This window comes from Drosophila rhopaloa, unplaced genomic scaffold, assembly GCF_018152115.1.
Source record: "Drosophila rhopaloa isolate 14029-0021.01 unplaced genomic scaffold, ASM1815211v1 contig_187, whole genome shotgun sequence".
In the NCBI taxonomy this organism is placed as follows: domain Eukaryota; kingdom Metazoa; phylum Arthropoda; class Insecta; order Diptera; family Drosophilidae; genus Drosophila; species Drosophila rhopaloa.
The window spans coordinates 346335-369537 of record NW_025335069.1 but is presented as its reverse complement, the minus strand read 5'-3'; the positions used below and the strand labels follow the sequence as shown (position 1 = coordinate 369537).

The 23203-nt window shown below is 34.9% G+C and overlaps 1 protein-coding gene across 1 annotated transcript in view; it reads left to right on the top strand.

Annotated features, from left to right (window-relative positions):
- The first annotated feature begins 9315 nt into the window (after positions 1-9315).
- The window catches only part of LOC108050153, a 48671-nt gene continuing 34783 nt past the window's right edge, over positions 9316-23203 (top strand). The window contains exon 1 of the mRNA XM_017131668.2: positions 9316-9861. The gene's annotated coding sequence lies outside the window, so the exon portion shown is untranslated. The remainder of the gene's footprint in view (positions 9862-23203) is intronic.

The following is a 23203-nucleotide window of genomic DNA, read 5'->3' as shown; positions in this document are numbered from 1 at the left end:
CTCCCAAAGACTGGCTTAATCGACTCGGCTATTGATCCTGATTAATAATATATATGCCTTATAGGGTCGGAAATGCTTCCTTCTAACTTTCCGTTAACGGGTACAAAAATAGTATCGTTGTTTTATTAAAAAAAATAATAACCTAATATAAAACATAAAAGCATTAATATTCATAATATTATTAAAATTGCTAAGAAATATTCTCTAGTTTTATGGTTTTTGGAATTTAAAGCTTTGCAGTACTGCCTTTACAGTCACTGTAGCAAATTTAATTGAATTCGCAGGTCAGGATGGTCCGTATGAAAGGAAACAGCTGCCAATGATGGCCCCGGCCATAATGGCTGTTCTTCGACAGTTGGCAGTTCGCAGTTAGCGAAGCTTCACTGCCACCATTTGCTTTTGTTTCCAGGCCTTGTAGTTCGAATATTATTAACCTTTTCTACGGCTTCCACACTGATAAAAAAGTACTATGTCACATTAAGGGTTCATTCATTACAAAGATACATGTACCTAGTTACGTACCTAGACACAACTTTGTGTACCTTTTGCATCAGCTAGGTAATTAAAATAATTTACGTACGAAAATATAGCTTAATAACAATAATTTTTCTATTATTTTCCTATATATCCGGCTATAGTTATTTCTGTTTGTTTTAAAGCCACACTTTATTTTTAAACAACCTATTTATAATTCACTATTTAAGTATGCTCACAACATTTTAATATTCACATTAATAGCAAACTTTTGAAATTATTGTAATGTGATATTAAATAAATGTGATATTCCAAAAATAATATTTAAAAGTAGGAAAATATTTTTTATTGAGTAAATGCCTCGCTAAATATGTATATCTTTTCAATAAATTCGATATACTTTTTTTAAATACTTACAAAATTCATGCAAAATTGATTTGTTGATATTCAACTTTTTTAAGGTTTCTAGAACAATCAGTTACATTACTAATAATGTACTAGTTTGAGAGTTAAGTTAAGCTTAAAGAGTTTTTCATATATTTTTTGAATACAATTTTATGAGTGTACAAAGACCTTTTTATCGCTTTGTGTGAGCAGCGGGAAAACAATGGAAAAATTTCAAACGGATATGGATACATTTCCGGCGCGTGCTAAGTACGCACCAGCGAAAAGACAATGAGAAATTGTTTGTCATTAATTTAATTCTACTAAGGAAGACGTGCGCACAGTACACATGCATTAAAAAGGCGTCTCGGTTTTAAATTTCATTCGCTCCACCCATTAACATGGGAGTGTTTTGTCAGTCGTCCTCGTCCTTCGACGGCAAATAATTTCAGGAGGTGCACAAAAGTTTCAGGATGAGAGGGGAGGCATGATTACAAAGTAATACAAATGATTCTGGCGGGGAGTCAAAATTAAGGGAGAAACCAGAACTGGATATTAATGGTCTTTTTTCATTCATGAAATATGATATATTATAGATTGTCGTGGATTTTATTCATTTCCAATAAATTCATTCAACAACAAATTCAGTGCATCCATAATTTTTATCTAAATGGGATATTATGTTGACATCACAAAATTGGAACCTTAACTTCTTATTTGAGTTTGTAAATTTCATTTTATGTATATGGCACTTTAGCAAATATTACTCATTCGACTCGTGGTCAGTGTTTCTCAAAGACAATGACAAAAATATTAAAGCAATGACTTTCTTATGTTTAACCATGATTTATATATGTTCCTAGCCATAAAAATCATTAATGGTTATTACGGGTTTCTCATTTAATTTAAAATGACACGGCGACATAAACTAAAATTAGATTTGTATGACTAGAATGACAACCTCTAACCAAAGGAATATAAATAGCTATGTCATTTATCGCTGATGTTATAAAACATTGCAGTTACTCTCTGAATTCCTCCATCAAATCGTATTATGTATTGTGAGTGGGTAGAGCTACAGGTGAACAGGGACTAAAAGGAGACTGACGCCATCATCTCATGTGTTCCTGGTCGGATTTTGATTGGCTATTGCACAACAACAGGGCTAATCTTCCTTATGCCCCTGATCCCCTTTCTCACCCGTTTTCACCTGCTTTTCACCTGCGTGCGAATTGCGTCAGAGCCAAGATTAATGGGTTTTCATGTAAGGTTTCCATTACGTTTCCATTTGTTTACTTTTGTCATTGATTCGGTTTTGTTTCGCTTTTTGCTTTACTTGGTTCGCTTTTTTCTCGGTTTTAGAATGATATTCATTACTTTTTTGGGCTGTCTTTTTGATTATGCAAACGCATGAAACGTTGAAAAATTCGTGGTTTTCCATGTCAGTACATTTCATTTGACTATGCTAAATTTAAATATTTAACGGTAAACAAAGAGATTAAGCTTAATAACATAAAAAATAACCGTAAATAATAAACAACAAATTTTGAAGATAAAATTTAAGCAAAATCTGAATTAATAATATAATAATTAAGGGCAAATAAATAGAAAAGACCATCAAATTCATTAGTTAACAAAGGAAAATATCAGGCCACTTTCGATGAAAATTCCATTGGACCGAAAATGCTTTAAGCTCTAACTTAAGTTTATATTTTTATATCAGAAATACTTTGAGCGTAGCCAGAGTTTTCATTTTTCAGTTCACTAAAGTGAAAGTTATTTTCTCTTGATTGGATTTGAAAATCGAGTTGAATGCGATTTGTTGGAGGCAACCGTTCAGCCGTAAATATTTCGGGAGGAATTTCTACGATTTGACCTTGTTCTCGTATACTATATGTATGGTAGTTTTTGGAGGTTGAGTGTTTTTGGCAGTGTGTGCTTGATTCTGAGTATGTGTGCTTTTGCGGATTTAGTTGTCGCTTTGATTAGGCCTTCTGCAGGAACGTGGCCAATACTTTACGCTCGGCTTGCCTACAGTTGACGTTCCATTCGCCGCATATCCTTGCTAGTTCATTAGCAGAGTCCTGTTTCTAGATTTCCCCCCTTTCAACCCACTTTATGCATAACGAAAATTGTATTTTGGTAGCAATGTCATTTGGCTGTGTTGGCCATTTTCATGGTGGCTCTTATGTCATGACCAACGACAATTAACGTTTATGTCGCCGGGGGTATTTCTTTATTTTTGTCCCCTTTTTTCCAAGGGTTGTTGGGTCGCACCTTCAAAAGAGAAATAGGAATGGGAGCCAGAGAGAAAAAGAGGGAGCCAGCGAAGCCTTAGGAAAGTTTTTATTCAACTTTTTCAGCAGCAAATGAAGAAAAAGTTTTAAAGGCAAACTTAAATGAGCAAGGACACAAAAATCCCTTTCCCCGCACAGCTTCAAATGAGCCATCAAAGGAAAGTTAAGGGCAAGTCGCGACTCTCGGCCTCGATTGCCAGTTTGGCCGCCAAAAGCAACGGACCAAGTCCAGCTTCAATGCCAGGCTTACAATTATCCTTGGATAAATTTTATTTAAATATAAACATTTAATTTGTTACTTACACTAGTAAATTTGTTACTACATTAGTAAATCTCTAAATTCAAATAAAAGACAAAAAACCTAGTTGACGAAGAATTAATTTAAATTAAATTGTATTTAGCAACAATGTTGTAAGTTTCTTTTTTGTGCTTATAATATTTTTGAAAACTAATTCTATATTAGGTTTCTAATCTTTTTGCAATATTTCGGGAATAACTCTATAATTTTTAAGAAATCAAGCCATTACAAATTGCAACCATTACGGTTAACCTATTTCGTAAGATGTTGACTTAGAATTAATAATTTGCAGGCGTCTTATCGAGAAGGTGTGAACATGTTACAAATCTATTAATGATCGCCTAGCATTAGCAAGCATTTATAGATGTCCCAATTAAATGCAATTAATGGGTGAAATAATTGCAAACAATTAAAATCGCCAGCCAACACTTGGCCGGATTATTGAGGCAAAAACGTGAGAGACGGAGCGGATAACTTTAAGTGGCCTCTTGGCAGCGATAGCCACCCACTTTTCCATCCATTTTGAGCTTATGCGGTGGAAAGTCTGTCCTTGCATACAAAACAACTCATTATAAAGCAAAACAAATTGTGGCAAACATTTCAGAACGTAATTTCTCTAGATTCCAATCGTTTTTCCGCAGTCCTGGCAACCTTTCGTTGGAGAAAAATAGGGGGGTCGATGTTATTTGTCTTGAGCTTTGCGGCGACATTTTATCAGGCTTAGGTGCGGGTCCAGTCGGAAAAGCAGGGAAACAGCTTTTCCAGCCATTTGAGTTATTTAAACTGCGCTTGCGGTTAAATTAACGCGATTTATATGAATTTATCGTTGCCCACACCCAGTTTTCCACAGGATTTTTCCTTGTCTTAGTTAACTTGTTTCCTTTGTCGAGCGGTGCGCACATTTTTGGCTTTTGTTTGTCTCTGCTCGGGGCCGAAATGAAATTTTCCACGGCAGTATTGGGGGCGTGTGGAAATCTTTTTGGGATTTGCATGCTCCCAGCGTGATTTCTGGCTTTATTGCCGTGGCAGGCGACCCCGCAAAACCCGTTCCATATTTTTTCCTTGGCTTTTTTTGTTTGCATTTTGAAGGAGAATCGATTTATTGTTTTTTTTTTGCCTGATTTTACGTGGCGCGCGTGACGAGCGCATACTTTGTTACGTGCTATTACATGTTATTGATCTCCACCCACCGCCCACTTTATTTACTTTTTTTTACACCCTTTGTCGCAAACAAACTTGCAACTAATATGTAAGCTTTAATAGCTGCGGTCCTGAAATTTGTATTAGCTTATGAATTTTTTATTGGAGAAGGTATGCGAAAAATTAAATTAGCCCGCATTAAAGATGTAAATTAATAATGTCAATAAACATCAAGCTAATAACACATAGTTGATGAGCAAATAAATTCTTATTTTAATTTATTTATCATACATGACATCGAAACTTTATTTTGTCTGTTGCAGCCTAGGTCACAAATATAAATTATTTAAAATGAATGTAATAGATTTTGTTAATATAAGTTTGTGATTTATTTAAAGGTTTATTAAACTATTGTAAATAAAATTAGCTTATTTGTTCTGAAATCCACTTTTTTAAAATACGAAAATCCACATTAATATTTAAATTTGTAGAGCAGACAAGTATATTTTGAATGTCATAAAATCGATTACAATTTTATTATCTACGATAGTTTTCAAATGAATACAAAAAAAATAAATGTAATATGTTTTAATTAACCGTTCAAAGCACTTAATAAAAGCCATATTACTCTTATTTTTTATTATTTAGCTGACCTAACCACAGAACTTCGAAAAGTAAACAGCTGCAGACAAATGAACTCGATAATTAGCGACATACATGGACTTCAGCTCGATAATTTCCTTTGAAAGGGATTAATTTCTCATTTTTAGGTCATTATCTATATCGAATTACATCGAACGGATAATAAATCAATGCCAGATCCTGGTTCCAGTAAAGATATCCGTTGCAGGGGGAAATTATTTATGTGACTACTGGTTTTTAGTATCGCCAGCTTTAAGTTTTAAGCCCCGTGCAGCAGGGCGTATGCGCAATAGTTGGACTCGCATGGCAAATGAATGATTCATTGGGTGGTCAAGATGGCATTTAAAGGACAACCCCTTTTCTCGACAGCCTGTTTGCTTAGCCCTCCAAGAGCAGGCAGCTGGAATCGCTCGGAAGATAAACACGGAGGCCAGAGATCCGAGTCCTAAGCGCCGGAGCATCTTTCAATGGCAACGGCTGCAATCAGCAGCCAGTGCGTCGTCGTCTTTGTCAGGGATAAACAGAGTCCTTGTGGAGGAGGAGGGGATCGGGTGGAGACCTCCAGCATCTGGCCAAACGAAATGCACATCGAGAAAAACACATGCGTCTGTTAAAGGGTGGGCGAATTAAAAGATAAATACCGTGCTTTCGTGCAATTAATTAAAAATATTGGAAAATATATAAATACATTCTCTTGGATATAAAAAGAATTTCTTAAGTGTTAAATTCTTTACTAAAATTGTTACTTATTTTTTCTCAGTGTTGCTCATTATTTTTTAAGGTATTCAAATATAACCCAACTAAATATAAAATAAATTTACTTTCTTGCCAAATTAAGTGTTTTCTATAAAATCTTAATTAATATTCTTTTTCTCTCAGTGTGAGCCTTGGGCTGTAATCAGAAATGAAAAAGTGAAACAACAGAGAGGCTGGGATTGCCGAGGAAATGAAGTGCGGAGAGTTGGAGGAGTGGGTGTCCATCAGATGTGTCCATCATTCGGTGAATGCCGGGGATTAGTTGTGTTGATGGGATGGCCGATGTCCCATGTCCGATGTCCGATGTCCGATGGCAGAAGACCAGGAACGGGTCCTTTCTTTTGACGTCCTTTGTCCGTTGGTTGTTTAGTCTGCTTACAACCTGCTCAGGTGCCTCCTATGAAAGGACCCAGGATGACTTAAAGTCCTTAATTTATGGAAAATTTGAAACGGGATTAGAGCGGCCAAAGGTCGATTACCAAAAATAGCTGGATGAGGCTTTGATATATTTCTTAAAACAAGCAGCTTTAATTTAAGGAAACAAACTTAAGCAATTGCATTGCCTCATTTTGATACTCGGATTGTTAATAAATTGTTTAACTATTTGTAGTAACTTATAGGTTGTAATTATAAAGGTTTATAATTTGGTAAAAAGTAAAATTAAATAGTTTAATATACGAAAAAATCTTAAATATTTTTGTTAAAATATATTTGTTGATGACCCACAAATTTAAAACGACCTAGTTTTGTTGGGCCATTTTTGTAAAATAAATTAATTCAGTTAATTGTTTTTTAACGGCCCTCACCAGTGGTCTTAAAACTTTTAAACTAAAAAGTCGTAAAACAAAAACAGTCCTAAAAACTAATGGATTTGACGAATTAATTTTTTACAACTCCCACTAACGTTTTTTCAACTTTACTGTTCTTGACAAAAGTTGAAAAGTTGCGAATGTTTTACCACATGATCCCGCTTCTGCTCCGAAATTTTGGATGCAATGCGTCCTTTTCGATGATAACCCTCCTCGTCCTCGATTTTCCACCCGTTTGTCACTTATCGCGCCCCGCGAATTTCTGGTGCTCATTATGGACTCGGCGACACTTTTGCCTGCGAATAATGAAGGGGACATCATTATCGCTCCTCGCTGCCGCTGTTGCTGTCATCATCATCAAAAACAAGAGGACCCAGTTGCAGCACCCCCTTGCCCACCCCAAATCCTGTGGCAAGTGTTGATGTTGTTGTTATTCCGCTTGACTTCGAATTTCTGCGGGGGAAATGTGAGGGTCTTTGGCTGAAATGGGGGGTCTGTAATCAACGGGCGGCAGCGAATGAAAGTTGACAGGAACAAACAGTCGGCAGTGGGCTCTTCCTCGTCCTCCTGCCATTTCCATTTCATTTTCCCACCCGCTTTCCACAATCCCATCGGACATTTCTTCAATTTTATTGCTGCAATTTGCTGGGAGGACCGCTCTGGATGAAGACATTGTTTCGATGCCCAGTCTGTGATTTTTACTCCACTGATAGAATTTCACGGTGACATTGGTTTTCATTTTTTTAAAGCAATTTAAACAATAAAATATAAATATTAATATACATATATATATATTTTTTTATATTTTATATTTGAAATTGTCTTTAAACTATTTTAACAAGCATAATATTTTTCTACACATTTTCAAAAGAATATGTAAAAGATGAAACCAAATGAAAAACATCACAATAATAATGGTTTAACTTAAAATTTGTAAATTAAGGAACAGTATTTTAAATGGAAATTCATTATTAACAAAAAAAAATTAACATGAAATATTAATATTTAAAGCATAAGAAAATTTAAAACCAATGTATTGAAACGGTTCGTGATCTTTTTAATTCTAAATATACGATTATATTAACTAAATATTTTAGTTAAATTAAAGTTATTGAATAAACTCGAGTTAAAAAGAAAATAAAGAATCTATTAACGATTTTGTAAACGTTTTTTTGCGTTCTCACGAGTATTCACTTATCTTTCGCTTTTCATTTTTCAAAATGCGACCATTTTGATATTTTTTACTTTCGGTGTAATTTTAAACCATTTGGTTATCTTTTACTTGCCAAACGCAACATGAAAAGGGTCCAATTTATGCCTCGGTCTTGGGTTTTCCTTTTTTGCGGCTCCTGGTTCGGTTTTTGTTTCCTTGTTTTGAGTAATTAAATTCCTAGGCTTGTTAATACCCTGAATAATCACCGTCACTATAAAGAAGTCGAAGGACTGTTCGAGGCATAACCAAATTTACAGTCGACTGCACTTAATGAGCGCTTAATGAGTTTCACGGAAAGATCTGCAGACTTGAAAGACAAAACTCTGGCAGCTCTTTTTAAAACGTCTTGCATTTTTAATAACAATAATTTAAGCCATTTGCCAGGACTTTTTATCTGAAAGTACTTTACTAAGGAGGGCATTATAAATAGTAAGTTTATGTCAGGAATTATCTACCTTGCTAACGCCACATTCATAAATATATATTTATTTTCTCCCAAAAGTATGCAATGGAATTCGAGTTCCTGCACTACCCTTCTCTTGATTGTCTCTTTACTTAAATCCTGACCCAGACATTAAACATTCTCATTTTCTTCCTTGCAAATTACAAGTCCTTTTGGCCAACGAAATATCAATTATCTCGCTTTTTTGCATCCTGATTTAATTGGACACTCTACTTATTAATTATATGACCTACTTTTGGGCTATTTCTTTCCATTGTTTTACATGTTGACATATTTAATTGATTGGAGAAATTTTTAAAATTAAAAATATAATTTGCAATTCAATTTCTGAAGGGCACATATTTTTCCTGCCAAAATTTTATTATTAAAAACGAGCTATTGTTAATTACTACTTCAAATGTTCTTTTATAAAAAAACTTCTTTCGGTCTAAAAATAACCTAAAAGTTGTTGTTTAATAACAAAGTTAATTATCTTTTTTCAGATCAATATATTAATTATTTTTAGTAAACTAAAAACATATCTTGTTGAACAGATTTATTACAAGAATCTTATCATAAAATATATAATTTTAAATATAACAGCTTTTTAAAAAATACCATTTAGAGAGAGACTTTTTTAATCATTTAAAAAAATGTAATAACCATTGAATGTCATAAAAAGAAGAAGAGGAAATGTTTACGCAGTAGATTAAAATAGAATTAGAAATTCCCAAAATAGATTTTCTTCTTGTTTATGCCATTTTCGAACAGCTGTTTTTACGGCAGTGTGACCGCACGCCACATACCACCACAATCCCTTAGTGCCCCGATCAACGGCAACACTGCGCCGACGCTCTCGCTCTCACTCTTTTCATTTCCAATTGGGAGAGCGGGCGAAGCAGTTGGGAAAGCGCGTGTAAACAGCAGGGAAATCGAAATCGCATTTGTGCCTTGTTTTTCTTGACCAAAAAGTACTAAATTGGCCAAAAATTTGCAGCGCAGAGCAGAAAACTGCAGAATGCAGAATAAAGCTGGCCAACAAACACACCGATTGGTGTACGTGTGAGGGCCTCTCGCGCGCCCATGTGTATGTGTGTGTGTGTTTAGTGCTCGAAAAAAATATTGCTCAATGGCCCAAAAAAATGGTAAAGAAAATCAAACACCTTCTGAAATGAGCAGATGAAAAACAACGAAAACAATTTCCCAAACGTGAAAAGTGCGGTGAAAGTGCAGCGAAAGCCAGTGAAAAGCAAATGCAAATAAATGCTATGTTTTTTTGCGCTCAATTTGAGTTTTTATTTTTGTGAAAGCCTTGTGCTCTTTCTCCCACTCTTTCTTTCCTTGTCCTGCGTTCCACGCTCTTCGCAAAACTACGAGCATAAATAAAACAACTAAATTAAAGAGAGGTAAGTGTTTTTTGTTAGGAAAGAAAACATTTCCCCGAAATTAGAGTCGAAATGTCGTCATAATTATCTTTATTATTATTTTCGTGTTTTATTATTTTCTTTTTACATTTTTGTGGAAAAACGAGATAGCAATAAAAATCTCAGGGCGTTGCGAAATTTGTTACTTCTTTTTTATTTTGCTTCGTTTTTGTTGCTGCTTATTTGCTTTTATTTTCTCAATGGCCGCCGAGTATTTCCAGCTGTGTTGGTGAGAGCATGAGAGCGAGAGAGGCCGTCCGCGTCAGCTGTGTTGTTTTATTTATCACGTTACTTAAAAAAACAACAAGAAGGAATCACTTGCAAATACGTTTTTAAAGGCCTTGCAAGCTGTTAATTGATTCCCGGCGCCTTTCAAGTTTGTTAGCATTAGCAGCAAAATGTAAAAAACCTGAAAAAATATTCGCTAAAGAACTTGTACAATTCACTGTTTTCAAACAAACCGTTTGCTGCTCTCTAACCCCCGCTCCTTTCTCCACCTATCATTTTTAAAGCATTGCCAGCCTTAAAAAATACATTTTTTAATTTTTTATTTAAAAAATTTGTAAATACTTAGATTGAGCGTTAAACATTCAAGTTAAAAACAAAATAAATGTTTTTTATTTAATATTTTAATTAAAATTTGTTTATAATTTCCTTTGTTTTTTATTTTAAAATATTTGGTAAGCACAAACAGAACAATAATTTAAGTTAATACATTTACTTAAAAATATTAGAAATGATAAAAAAAAAATAGTTTTAACATTCCTTTTTTTTAATTTTGGCTTTGTCAAAATTTTTGATTAAAAGTAAATTTATTATCGCTGCCATAAATTTTGTTTAATTATTCTGTTAGGTTTTAGTTTTTTTTAAATTGTAACTCAATAAATAACATTAGTACCGAATAAACTTACATTGGCGCTTTTCCCCTCATATTAAGGCTTTTTTTACTGACTTCGGTTGTTGACATTGAATTGTTTGTGTGTCAAACACACTGGGTGTAATGTTTGTTTGTTTATGCACTGCTTCAGTGCTGACAAAGTGCAATAAATTCACTTGAACTCTCCCGAGAAAAGCCATCACCCCACTTGATCCGTGTGCGTTTTCTATATTTAATTCGTTAATCAATTGTTGCCTATAAGGCTATAATTAAGTATAAATATAAATGTTTCTGATGTTTGTTGTATGCAGCTTAAAACGGATGAGTGTGTAATTCCTTAGTATCATCAAATGTGGCTGAAAATTTGGGTAATTAGTGTGGGGGAATACCCAAAAGTTCTTAATTGTTTTTAATATAACTTGAATATAAGAATGTTTGTCAATAACTAAAGCAAATACGCTTTAGGGATATTTTCTGATTTAAACTGGTTTTAGAACCATGTATTCTCGATCACAATAAATTGGCGAGTCAATCTAGCCAAGTCTGCTTGTCTGTCCGATTTTCTGATTGTCCATATGTATGAACACCTTGATCGAAATCGGAGACTGTGCAAATTATAGTCATTGAACTTGTAATTGTACGTGGTTTAAAATTATTTTTAGTTCACTATAGCGCGCTCTTTTTATAGAACAAAAGTGGTTTGCAATCTCCAAAAAGAAATATACAATTAATACATATTAATTAATAGAATATTCGTTAAATAATAGTTAAATATGCTATTATTAAATAAAATTGATTTTAAACTTTTTGAGATAAAGTGTGCAACAGTTTAAAAGGCTTTTAAATAATAAAAGCACACTTTATCTCAAAAAGTTTTAAATCAATTTTATTTACATTTTACAAATATAATTCCATTACACTGCCTAGATTTTGAGTTAGAAACAAGATTATTTTCCGATTGATATTGGATAGCTTAATGTTGATTTGCCTGAAGTATTTCAAACAGTAACAGTCTATCTCAACAATTAGTGAATTCTGTATTTTCAGACATTTAAATGTATAGATACAATAGATTCCATTGAATAGCACATAAAGCTGTAAGCGTGCGCTTAAGAATCGAAATTTGTGCCAGCCCAATTTGTATGCGTTCAATTCGATGCCTAAGCTCTTCGTTATAAAATAAAACCTTTTCATTGATTGATTGGCCAGACGGATTTGGCAATCACACTTCCACGCATGCGACACAATCCAAATGAAAAAATAGGCACAACCTAAACCAAACAAAGCAAAATGGCAATTAACAATATTATCGCTGTCAGACAGAATTTACATTTGATGCCCTAAGGCATTGTAAATTTGCTTATCTAATCGCACAGCGCAACACAACCAGAACCCAAACTCATACCAGCCCAACCCAAAGTCGTAAAGTTGCCAAAGATTAAAGTCAACGCCTCAGAGAATAAAACTCGCTATTATTTTTTGGTGAATCACATGTCGAACTACCTTTAAAATGCGCTCTACACAACTGCATAATCAGTGGTAATTTTTATTTGTCTTACCGACTAAGTTACTGAAAGTCACGACCTGCCATAATATTAGTTAAACCCCACTTGATCTCCCGTATCATTCGATTTTTGCACTGAATCGTGCCTCAGTAAGGGCCATTAATCAGCTAACAAAATTGTTTACATCAACCAGAACAACAGCCATTCTATTTGTGGTCGAAACAGTGATATTTCGTATTGTAAAACTATATCAATTTTAAATCGATATAATTCCGCAATAGACTCTTACTCATAACTCTTATAATTTTTGAATATTTATAATGTAATTATATATATTTAAATATATCATAATAATATATTAAAATATTTTATAAATTTAATGTAAAATTTACTTGCTATATATCCCAATCCTTAATCTTAATAAAATTATTATATTTTTGAAGCGTTAAAAATTTGTATATATTTGATATCCCGATGTCTTAAGCCCACATTTGTAAATTATCGGTCCCTAAGTGATGATTGCCCAAAAACTAAATATATATTCCATGACCCGAGTCATTATCTACAAATTCAAAATGAAATTGGGGACAACAAACGCATTTATGATTTCTTAATTATCATTCAAAAGTAAGCTGAATTTGAAACAAATTAATTAATTAGTCTTAATTATGGAAATATTCAAACCAAAATCAAACTGCAATGAATGAATAATGAATTGTTTTTAGCAAACCTGTCAATTGAAATTACTAGATTGTTATTCAAAGAGATAGGAAAACCGACAAACCATTATATGGTATTTTTAGAGCACCAATAAAACCCGCTATTACCTTGAAGAGGTTTTTATGTAGTCAACTTATATAATAATAAAATACAATTGATCTAAAAATAAAAAAGAGAAATGAACACAATGCTTATGTCTGCGATTACACTTTGAAGTTCTTAAATGGTTCATGGTAAACGCCCCTTTCATTTTGGCTCGATCTTTGAGCTCTGATCTTGGATCCCCAGTCTCTGTCTTTTTCTTTCCTTCTGATTCCGGAATCTCGATGTGAAACGTGAGCAACCCATTAGCATATTTATGCATGCACTTAAGTAGGCGCCCATACTTATACCGAAATAAAAACGGATATATATATATTTTCTGGTACAAGTTTGTTTTTATCGTTATCTCCGCTATGTGGTCTCGGACTAAGGTCAGTTTAAAGCTATAAAATCGAATTTGATTCGCTTCCGAATAAACCCAAATGATTTCGATGGAAACTTTTTGTGAAAATTTACAAACATTAATATGGAATGTATCACATTTATTTATTTAACAGATTTTAGCTTGGTCCCATATTCCACTCATTTTGAATTTGGTTATAAAGAGTAAAATAGAAAAGGAAACTTAATGATACAGTCTATTTACTTTATTGCGAGTATTTTTTTAGTCCTTATCAATTTTAACTAAGATATGTATATTTATTAACTTAAAAATTTAGTGCCATAAACTCTTTAAAATTACAAAGGCTTTATATATTTAATTTAGTTTTGTTTATAGTCTTTACTGTAACCGATTACCCTCAAATTATAAATTTAAAACAGATATTTGATTTATATTTTTGTTTACGTAGAAGGGAGTTTACGTGTAAAGATATACCTGACACACCAAAAAGTTTCGAGACGGGTTGGGAAAACTCAGTCAGTGTGACAAGTTGGTAATAAAACGGCCAAGTCAACAGGTAGAACAGAGTCGCAAAAGCAGTGCGAGGCTGAAATACGGAGAAACAGAAGCAGAAACGGGGGTAAAAGAAAAGGCTGACAGTTGGTCAAAAAGCCAGTCACTCAGTTGGCCATATTTTTTGCGGGTCCAAAAAGATAAGAGCTCCGGCTGAGTTGAGTTAAGCGGCCGACTCTTGAGCTCTTTATGGAGAGCTCTTTAAGTTTTGTTGCTCGTGCCTTCGTTTTTGCTGAAACAGCAGCAACAGAATTTGTAACCTCAGAGCGTTGTCTATTTCGTTGCTTATTTTTCGGTTTAATGGTCAGACACGGCTGTGTTGTTGCCTAAATGCGTGAGCCAGTGAAAAACAGGTTTTTTCAGCCAAGTCGAGAGAATAACAAAAAACAGTGAAAAAGTAAAAAAGAAAACACATACGTAAACAAATAAGCCGCCACTTTTGAGTTGCCAATTGGTTTTGCAGTTTCAAAGTTTGCTCAGTTGTCGAGCGAAGCTCTATTTTTATGTGTATTCTTCCCTCACACAAAAAAAGGAATGATCGGTCTTAGCCGCTGACATAAATTATCGTTTTTTTATTCATATGTTTTAGCTAGAAGATGTCTGGAATCAAGGTCTTACATCTGTTGAATATTTTATTTATTTTTAATTGGGACAAACAGACTTGTTTTGGTAGATGTTTACGGAAAGTTCAACTTTTGGCTTAAAACCTTTTTCTTTTTTGGAATATTATTCTTGTTTAAAATACAACAATTTATTTAGTAACTAAATAAAACAATTCAATTAGTAATTATCTTGTGCCACTAGTACTTGTACTGGTCTTAGTTTATAGACAAATTTTGATTAGGAGAATAATACATCATTAGTAACATGACCTATTTGAAAAGTAAAACGTATTTGAAAGAAAATAACGATTTAAAAATCTTAAAGACTCTTTAAATATGGCTTAATTAATTACATAATTGATCTGTACAATATCTCATTTATTCTGCAGAAAATTGGGCTGGTGTTTCTAAATTGAAAGCATGAATTAAATAATAAATAAATAATCATTATGGCCCAACGATTCGTAAGAGTTTTGAATTGTCTTAAATCTACAGATGTTTCCCTGATATTTTGCAGCTTGTAGTCAGTGTTTTCTTTTTCATCGCCATTTATGGATGCGTTTTTCATACACTCAAACTATTAAGTTTTAATCTAAGCAAATATATAAAAATTCTGCTGGATTATTTATGAGTTTTTCCTTTTACCGTAGTTTTGCTTAGCCTTTTATTTATTGTTGTGCTTTTTACGTTTATTGAATTTGAATTTCTAATTATTTTTATTATTGCAAATATATTCCAGCATTCGTTTGTCTCTTGCCAGCAAAGCTAGTCTGTCTCATTCGCACCCACTGTGCGCTAATTGTATAATTGCACCGCCTGTTGTTTGCGGTCCCCCTTTGACCCCCGCGATCGTTAACCCGTGTGGGTGTTTTAATTTATTGCACTTCTGCTGGCTTTCCAATTTTAGACGTTGATTCGTATTATTTTACCCCGGCCCGACCACCACATTGGGGTCCAAAAAGCTGCGCTGATAATGGGAACGTGCGACTTTGGCAGTTATGGAGGAAAATGACTCGCTAATCAAAAATGTTGTAATGCTTTCGAGCTCCCGATTATCACTCGAAGGTCGCTTGACGGAAGTGTGTCGTATAAAGTGCGGCTGTAAAATCAACTAGAATAAAGTGCCTGTTCTTTGTAAGCCTGCAGATGGAGTCGAGCTATTGTGTAACTAGTTTTGGTATCTCTTTAATAGCCTTTTGCACAATCGCGTTTATTATCCAGCGAGTTCTTATTCGTTTCCTCATCCATCGGTACTAACCAAGCAATTACGAACTCTGTGAAGTTTTATGCAGCTTCATATGCCAACCTGTTCCTCACCTGCCGCGTTCTCCCATATCTCATTTTATTTAATTCAGGTATTCCGCCTGCAGTGCCGCCGCTTCCTTATTGACCATCGAACTCAGTTTGAAGCATAATATAGGTGTCGCAGTAAAATAAGCTTGCTGCGGAATTTGCATGAGTATTTCAAGCAGCCAAGTCAAAGGTTAATGGTCTCATCTGAATGCGAAATGTTTGCTTTTAAAACGGAACTGCAATACATGGGTTAAACAACAAAGGATAATAAATCTTATCAAGATATCAGCTCGGGTCATAATTCGGCTCTTATCGCTTTGCCAAAGCAGTGCCTTCAAAGTAGAGAAGGCAAAAATATTCGTATATAATATCTAGTCAGCATAAATGCGATATTTAGCCAGTATTACGATATTTTTGTTGCTTGGAATTTGTAAACATTAAAACTAGTTTTTGATTTGTTATAAACCTTATTAGCTTGTATTTAATCAGTTTATACTGGGATTTTAAACTGTATGCAAAGGGGAATAACTATCTTTGCCTGTCAAAATGTATTATCTAGCTCAACATAATTTCAATACGGTATTTAAGATACAAACGCCTCCTAAAGCCAGTTCCTCCCGATGTGTACATCCCTATCGCCAGGTTTTTCCCCTGGGCAGTCTGCAGATACTGTATCTTATCATTTAAACTGCAGGCCCATTTAGGAGATTGCTCCGACTGACCTTGTTGTGCTAACGACTTCTCCGCCCAATATCCTCCCCCAAACTCAACGGAAAGAAGTTGGACCAAAGTCTCTTGCCAATTGCCTTTCATTTATCATCATATTTCTTGCGTTTACCGCACACATTTCACCATTCGGACGTGTCGTGTTGGCCTGGCCAAAAGAGTAGAGTCTGTTTCTGTTACTGGCATTGGATTGTGACCCACTTTCGAAGCCTAGCCATTCCTCATTTCCCATTTCTCATTTTACATTTCACATTTCGTTGCTCGGCGCAAATTCAAACAAATGCATTTTTGCGGCACTTGGCCAAGTTTTTGTTTGTGGCCGAAAGTGAATGTGTGCGTGTGTATCTTGCGCCTTGTATCTTCTGGTGGCGAAAAGAAAGCCGTTTCCTTGGCTTACTTGGCTTTCACTCGCATCACGTTTTTCCTGCCTAACCAAGCACACCGACTCGGTTGCAGTTGTCCAGCCCCGCCCCCTTTTTTGCCCCCGTTTTTAGTCCCCCATCCCCGCTTTTCGATCTCCTCCTTCATTTTCAGCTTTATTGCTTCGGATGCCATTGCACAGATGCTGTAAATATTTTCATAAGCACGCACTTCGCTCCCCTGCTTTAAATACTGCTGTGCAGGTCCATAAACATTCTCGGTCCCGATTATGGCCATTGCATTAAAAAGGGCGCGGCCCGACTTGAAAAAGGGTAAAATTTATTGAAGTTGTGATATTCCCGCTTATTCAGCAACCAGGAAGTAAGATGCGTGTACGTAGATAATAATATACCATTTATCAAGCTTATTTATTTCAATAAGGAAATGTAGAAAACAATTATTAAATGGCATTTATGATTTATACTCTTTAAAAATTGAAATACAATTTTTTTAACGTATTAAACTAGTTTTGTAAGAAAAAAAGTTATTTGAATGTTAACTATTTTTTGATTAAGACGGGCTCTGCCTTGCAAACGTATTTCTGTTAAAATTAAGGAGCACCATAAGCACAGTATTAAATTTGACTGCCAGGGAACGTTGTTTATAAATATTTATGAGTTCTACAAGCAACAAACTCGAGATTATAAAAACATATAACATTAAATAACTGAAATCAAGTTTTTTTAAAAACATTTGGTACATACATATTAATAGGTTTATATTTTAGTTGTTCGAACAACACAAGGTATGGGTGCACTTTGACTTTGACATTAAAACCCAAACTGATAAGAAATACAAGCCGATAGCTCGAGAGGAACTGACCGAAACATGCATTGAGATTAAAGTCAGGGTCAAATAATTATATTATTACTATCAGCTTGCTCAGATTGTCTTAATTAATTTGGCTAATGAAATTTTATGTTTTATTAATGCACCATCAGCCGTTTAAAAATAAAACGAAATTTCCCATTAATAGAGAATTTATTTCTTGAATCCCACTTGAATTATTTATTCAATTCTTTACTGCAACTGGTTTGCAACTCTAATGAACTGTTCAATTCGAATCGAGTCATTTGCATAATGATTACAATCTGTGAAGTATGTATAAGCATGCAAAAAATCCTTCAATAAATTTTCCACGCCTCCACTCAGTCAAACCAAATGGTATTACGGCTATTTATTTTATTTATTAGTCATGTACTTTGAATAAATTCCATAATTGCTGGCAAAACCTTTATAATTTATACACAATATTATACACACTTCTGTTGTTAATTTCCCCGTCGCTTTTCATTGCTTGCTGTTGTTTACATTTTGGTTAAAAAATCATTAAATCCAGTATTATTGAAAAATTTACAATTGATGGCAACAATTGAACATGCAAATCACGATTACACAAAAAAGTTAATTTATTTTGGTTTCGGCGATAAAATATTTAATTGTATTACTTGTGCATTTGTGTGGCGAGAATGGGAAAATTAAAAGCGAAACGCCAAATTAAATTAAGGAATAAATGTGTGTAATGTATATAAATGCATTTACCTTATAACAAACAAGTGAATCCTTCAAATGAATAATGATGAAATGAGAATGAACAAAATAATAAAATTAAATTATTCAAACGAAGGTAAATGAAACGTTATGTAATAAACTGGTAAAGTAAACATTACATTGTTAATGTAATATAAACAAATAAATCGACATTTTACACTCTACAAACTAATTTAAAATAGAAAAAAAAATAATTTCTGTTACTAAGCTGGTTTTAGTTTGCTGTGAAAAAAGTAAGTAAAGTAAGAAGTAAAAAAAAAGCCCCTTAAGTACTTGAAGTTTTTGTTGTTTCCGTTGAATGGCCATTGTTTGCTTTAAATTGCGGGTATTTCCCATTGGCAATTTTATTTCGCATAACTTTATAACCGCAAGCCACACGTCTTTGCAAACTTTAAATCAATTTGCAACTTAGACCTTTTCCAAAGGCCCCAAGTTTCCCGACAAGCCGACACTCATGGTTATTCAATTGCCTTGCCAAAAGTCAACGTCATACTCAACGCCCTTCATTGTCCCCTTCTACAACTTTCCAACCCCCTTTCCACCCCTTCATACCCCAGCAACTGGAGTCAACAGAAATGCTTCATTAATTGCTGCACACAATGGAGCAGCAGAGGATGGGCAGCGAAGCAGCAGAGGATGGGCAGAGGAGCGGCAGAGGAGGCGCAGAGTCAACCAAAGCGTTCCCCGGGCTGCGCTTAATTTGCTGCCTGCTGAGCCGGCGACTTCGACGTCGTCTTGTCGGAGTTATAAATATGCAATTATGTGCCCGGGCCAAACAACATTGTGCTCGACATACCCGAAAGAAGAAACTTTTAGCTGCCTTCCAGCTATCAGCATTATATCCCACTCCTCGCATTTCGTCTTCGCATCCACTTAAAAAATACATTTTTTTCAGGTCGGGAACTATTTATGTATATGTGCTTTTAAGTTATAAAAATGTATGTCCCAGAGCTCTATTTTAAAATTTACATTTTCGATGAAAAGCTCAGCTTTATAATTCTCAAGTGATTATTATGGAGAGTAAAAAAAAGACTAAGAAATAAATTCTTTGAATATTAATTCTTAGAATTAATCATTAAAGCTCACCAAAAATAAATGTCGCATTAAAATGTTTGATTACTCGGGTCGACTTTGTCGGCGCAGTCAAGAACATAAAAAATATATAGATATAGAATGTCTGTTTCTAAACAAACTAGTTTCTTAGTTTAAAAGTTATGTTTAAAAGTAAATGTATATGTCGGAACGTATGACTATGTCATATTTGCTGTTAAAGAAAAAATCAAAAAATGAATAATAAAAAAATAATAACTTAATTGTCTTTAACAATATACGCATATAATTTGAGAATAAAAGAGTCTAGTCAATAATACTGTAGCTGCAGGGTACATACATTACATAAATCAGTCACTTCGAGGCTGATGCTTAAATTATTCTAATGTGTTGTTATCTTTCTTAATAGGTCTTCTTTCTGATATAACAAAGTTGTTTCCCAGTGTGCTCTTTAGCTGGTTCTCCCTTCAGTTCCTGGTACTTCGACGCTGAGATCGCGGCCGGCATAAACAAATCTTGTTACACAAAGCTTTTTAAATATTTCATGGATGCGCTCGTAAAGTGCAGCCTGTGAAAAGGGTGGGGGGAAAGGGGTGTTGTGTGAAGGCCTTTAAAGGGGGGTTTAGGAGGAAAAGCTGCTGGCAGTGGCCAAAGTTTATTAGGCAAACCGTTCGGGCCTGCATCGCGGACTTGGGGGAGTGCAACTAATTAAACAGCTGGCAGCCAGAATCCCCCGCTCTTCCTTCAAACCCCCCTCCAATCGCATTTTCCCACGCCCCTGCTTTCCCCCGTTTCCCAGGCAACTTTTTAACGCGCTTATCTTGACGCCCCCTTCGTTTTTAGATCGGGAAAAGGGGGTTTCTGGTTTCTGTTTGCTTAACAAGTTTGTCCATAAAGTTTTGCCAAACTGCCACATGCCATTCCCGCCCTCTTTCCACGCCCCACCCAATTCCGCCCCCCATTTCACCCGCCTATGTCCCTGCCAGTCACACACACCACTTAAGCCTTTGTCTGGATGAAATTTTTATTCGGGCTTGCTTCTTTGTTTTACTGTACGTAACATTTTTGGGGATACTTTGAAAGGGACTTTAGCTCACAGAAAGAAGAAAAAGTATTTTAATATTTTCAGTATCAGGAGAACGATACTAAGTTAAAAATAGCATTTCGGAAACTCAATAAAATTCAAAAATAACAAGGTACTGCAACCATTAGGGTATTCCCTTTTCGGTCTCAGCTTATTTATAACTTTTGCCCCCCAGGCTGCAACTTCAATGGGCTGCCATAAACTCTTTTCGCCGCCCTTTCTTTCTCCTTTCTTTTCCTTGAGGAGAATGCAATGAAGTGAAGCAAACCAGAAAACAAAACGCTTTTTTCTCGGCATTTTCTTTGTGTGTTTTGGACTCTTTTGTTTTGGTCTGCGCACGTGAGCTAGCGTTTTTTATAGCTCCTGACTGCCAGCATCCCATATTCCGCATTTTTCTCCTCTTTTCCACATTTTCCCGCGACTCAGGAGGTTTCTCCTTGGGTGAATGCACTTTATGGGACTTGCGGTGTCCGTTATTGTTGCAGTTGCCTCGCTTTTCGTTGTGTTTATTGTCCGGGAAAGGGGCGTCCCAGCTGAACCCGACTACCCGAGTACTTTGACTTATGACGCCTGAATGACTAAATGACTGAATGACTGTATGACTGTATGACTGAATGACTGTATGACTGTATGAATGTATGACTGTATGACTGAATGACTGAATGACTGAATGACTGAATGACAAAATGATTGAATGACTGACTGGATAAGCAAAAGCTCGGATGTTGGACCGTAGAGGTCAAGCTCATTAAACTGCATATTTTTAAGTGTGATCACTAAAAAAAAGGGATCCCAAAATCTTAAAAACCAACATAATTGAAACGAACTAAAAACGAACTCTGATTTTAGTAAAACCAATAGTTTCCCTAAAAACTTTTTAAGAAAGTATCTTTTAAATCTGCTTTTAACTAAATGAATTAACAGTTCTCTTAAAATATCAATTTCCAACAATTTCTTTTGCCAGAGTTAACAAGGTTTTTTATAAGATACTATACGTTATTAAAATAAAATCAAGTTAATTAGGTTATAGCTTACCAAAAAGTTTAAGCCTTCTATTAAAATGTATCTTTTGCTTAAGAACTAGGGCAAGGCATATTTTATTCTTGATTACAATTTTTGATATTTAGAAAATCTTTGAACAAAAAATCTATTACTAACACAGCTTCAATGATTATAATCTTACTGTTGTTGGGTTTAAGACAAAGGCAATTCTTATCAATTTAAATTTTGGGTATTTCACATTCAATTCTAAAAATCCCAATTCCCAGAATTTTTTGTGACACACCCAGTGTTTTGCACATCTTGGAGTTTTCGCCGGAAACAATAATTTAAATTTGAGCTAGATAGTTTCTTAGAGTGTTTGAGATATTCCTCTCCCCTCACCTCGTTTCCCCCTCTGACCTTCCGTTTTTGTTTGTGCAATAATTCGCGAAATGCAAAACATTTAACGCAATTTTAGCGGTTAGCCGAGGCGATCGTTAAGATGCGCCACACAACAACTGCGCCTCAATCAGGCGGAACTGTAACGATTTTTGTGCCCGGCAGTAAATGCCTTAAAATAATTGGGAGGTGCAGTTGCAGGGGGAGGGCGGTGTGGCAAAGTGGGTGGGCGTCGTGGGGCGCGGCATGGATCATAAACCATTCAATGCCTTGGGTGCAACGACGCAATGATGTTTCTGCTGACCCCAACCACTCACTCGACAACCCCACTCACCCCAGACCCATTACAAAAAATTTACAAATCTGTTGACAGTTGTCGAGGCGCAAATATAAATTTTAACCAGACAATCGTTGTGCGCAGTACACGAAAAAAAATTTAACAAACGTTAGCATTGAGACCGTGTAATAAAAAACTACAAATAAAAACGTTCTTGAAAAGCATTAATTGTTAAAGGGTAAAAACCAGAAAGTTTACAGTAAATATTATTTTTAAAATATCAAAACGAATATAAGCCATCAAATTTTCTGTGTATATAGAGAGTGGGTGTACTATAGGGGAGGGATATTGGCTATCGGTGGGGGGTACTTTGAGTTAAGCAAGCCGCGTGTCTGGAATTTTCAATGAATAACACGCATACGCCGTGGGGTACCGCTGGTCGAAGTATTCTGACCAATGCCTCACCATATTTATTGCAATGCCAAAAAAACAAAGACGAGCAGAAAAACATAGAGCGTACTTGCCACCTCCGATAGAGTAATAAACGTTAAAGTTTATAAGCCAAAAATGTAAACAGGAAAGATATTGTAAGAGAACTTCCGAATTTTGGATTGGAAATTTTTGTATGCATCTAATTATTTGGTGTATGTAATTTTCCATTTTGTTTGTTTTCACTGATTTTCTTTACCAGAGAACAAGTTTTAATTAAATTAAAGTGGAATTAGTGTTTGCTTATCAAACAATTTTCTAAATACAATATTTATGAATATCAGTATAATTTTCTATGCAAGTGACTATTATCTATTAGGCTTAAGTTATTCTTAAATTTATTTAATTTTAAA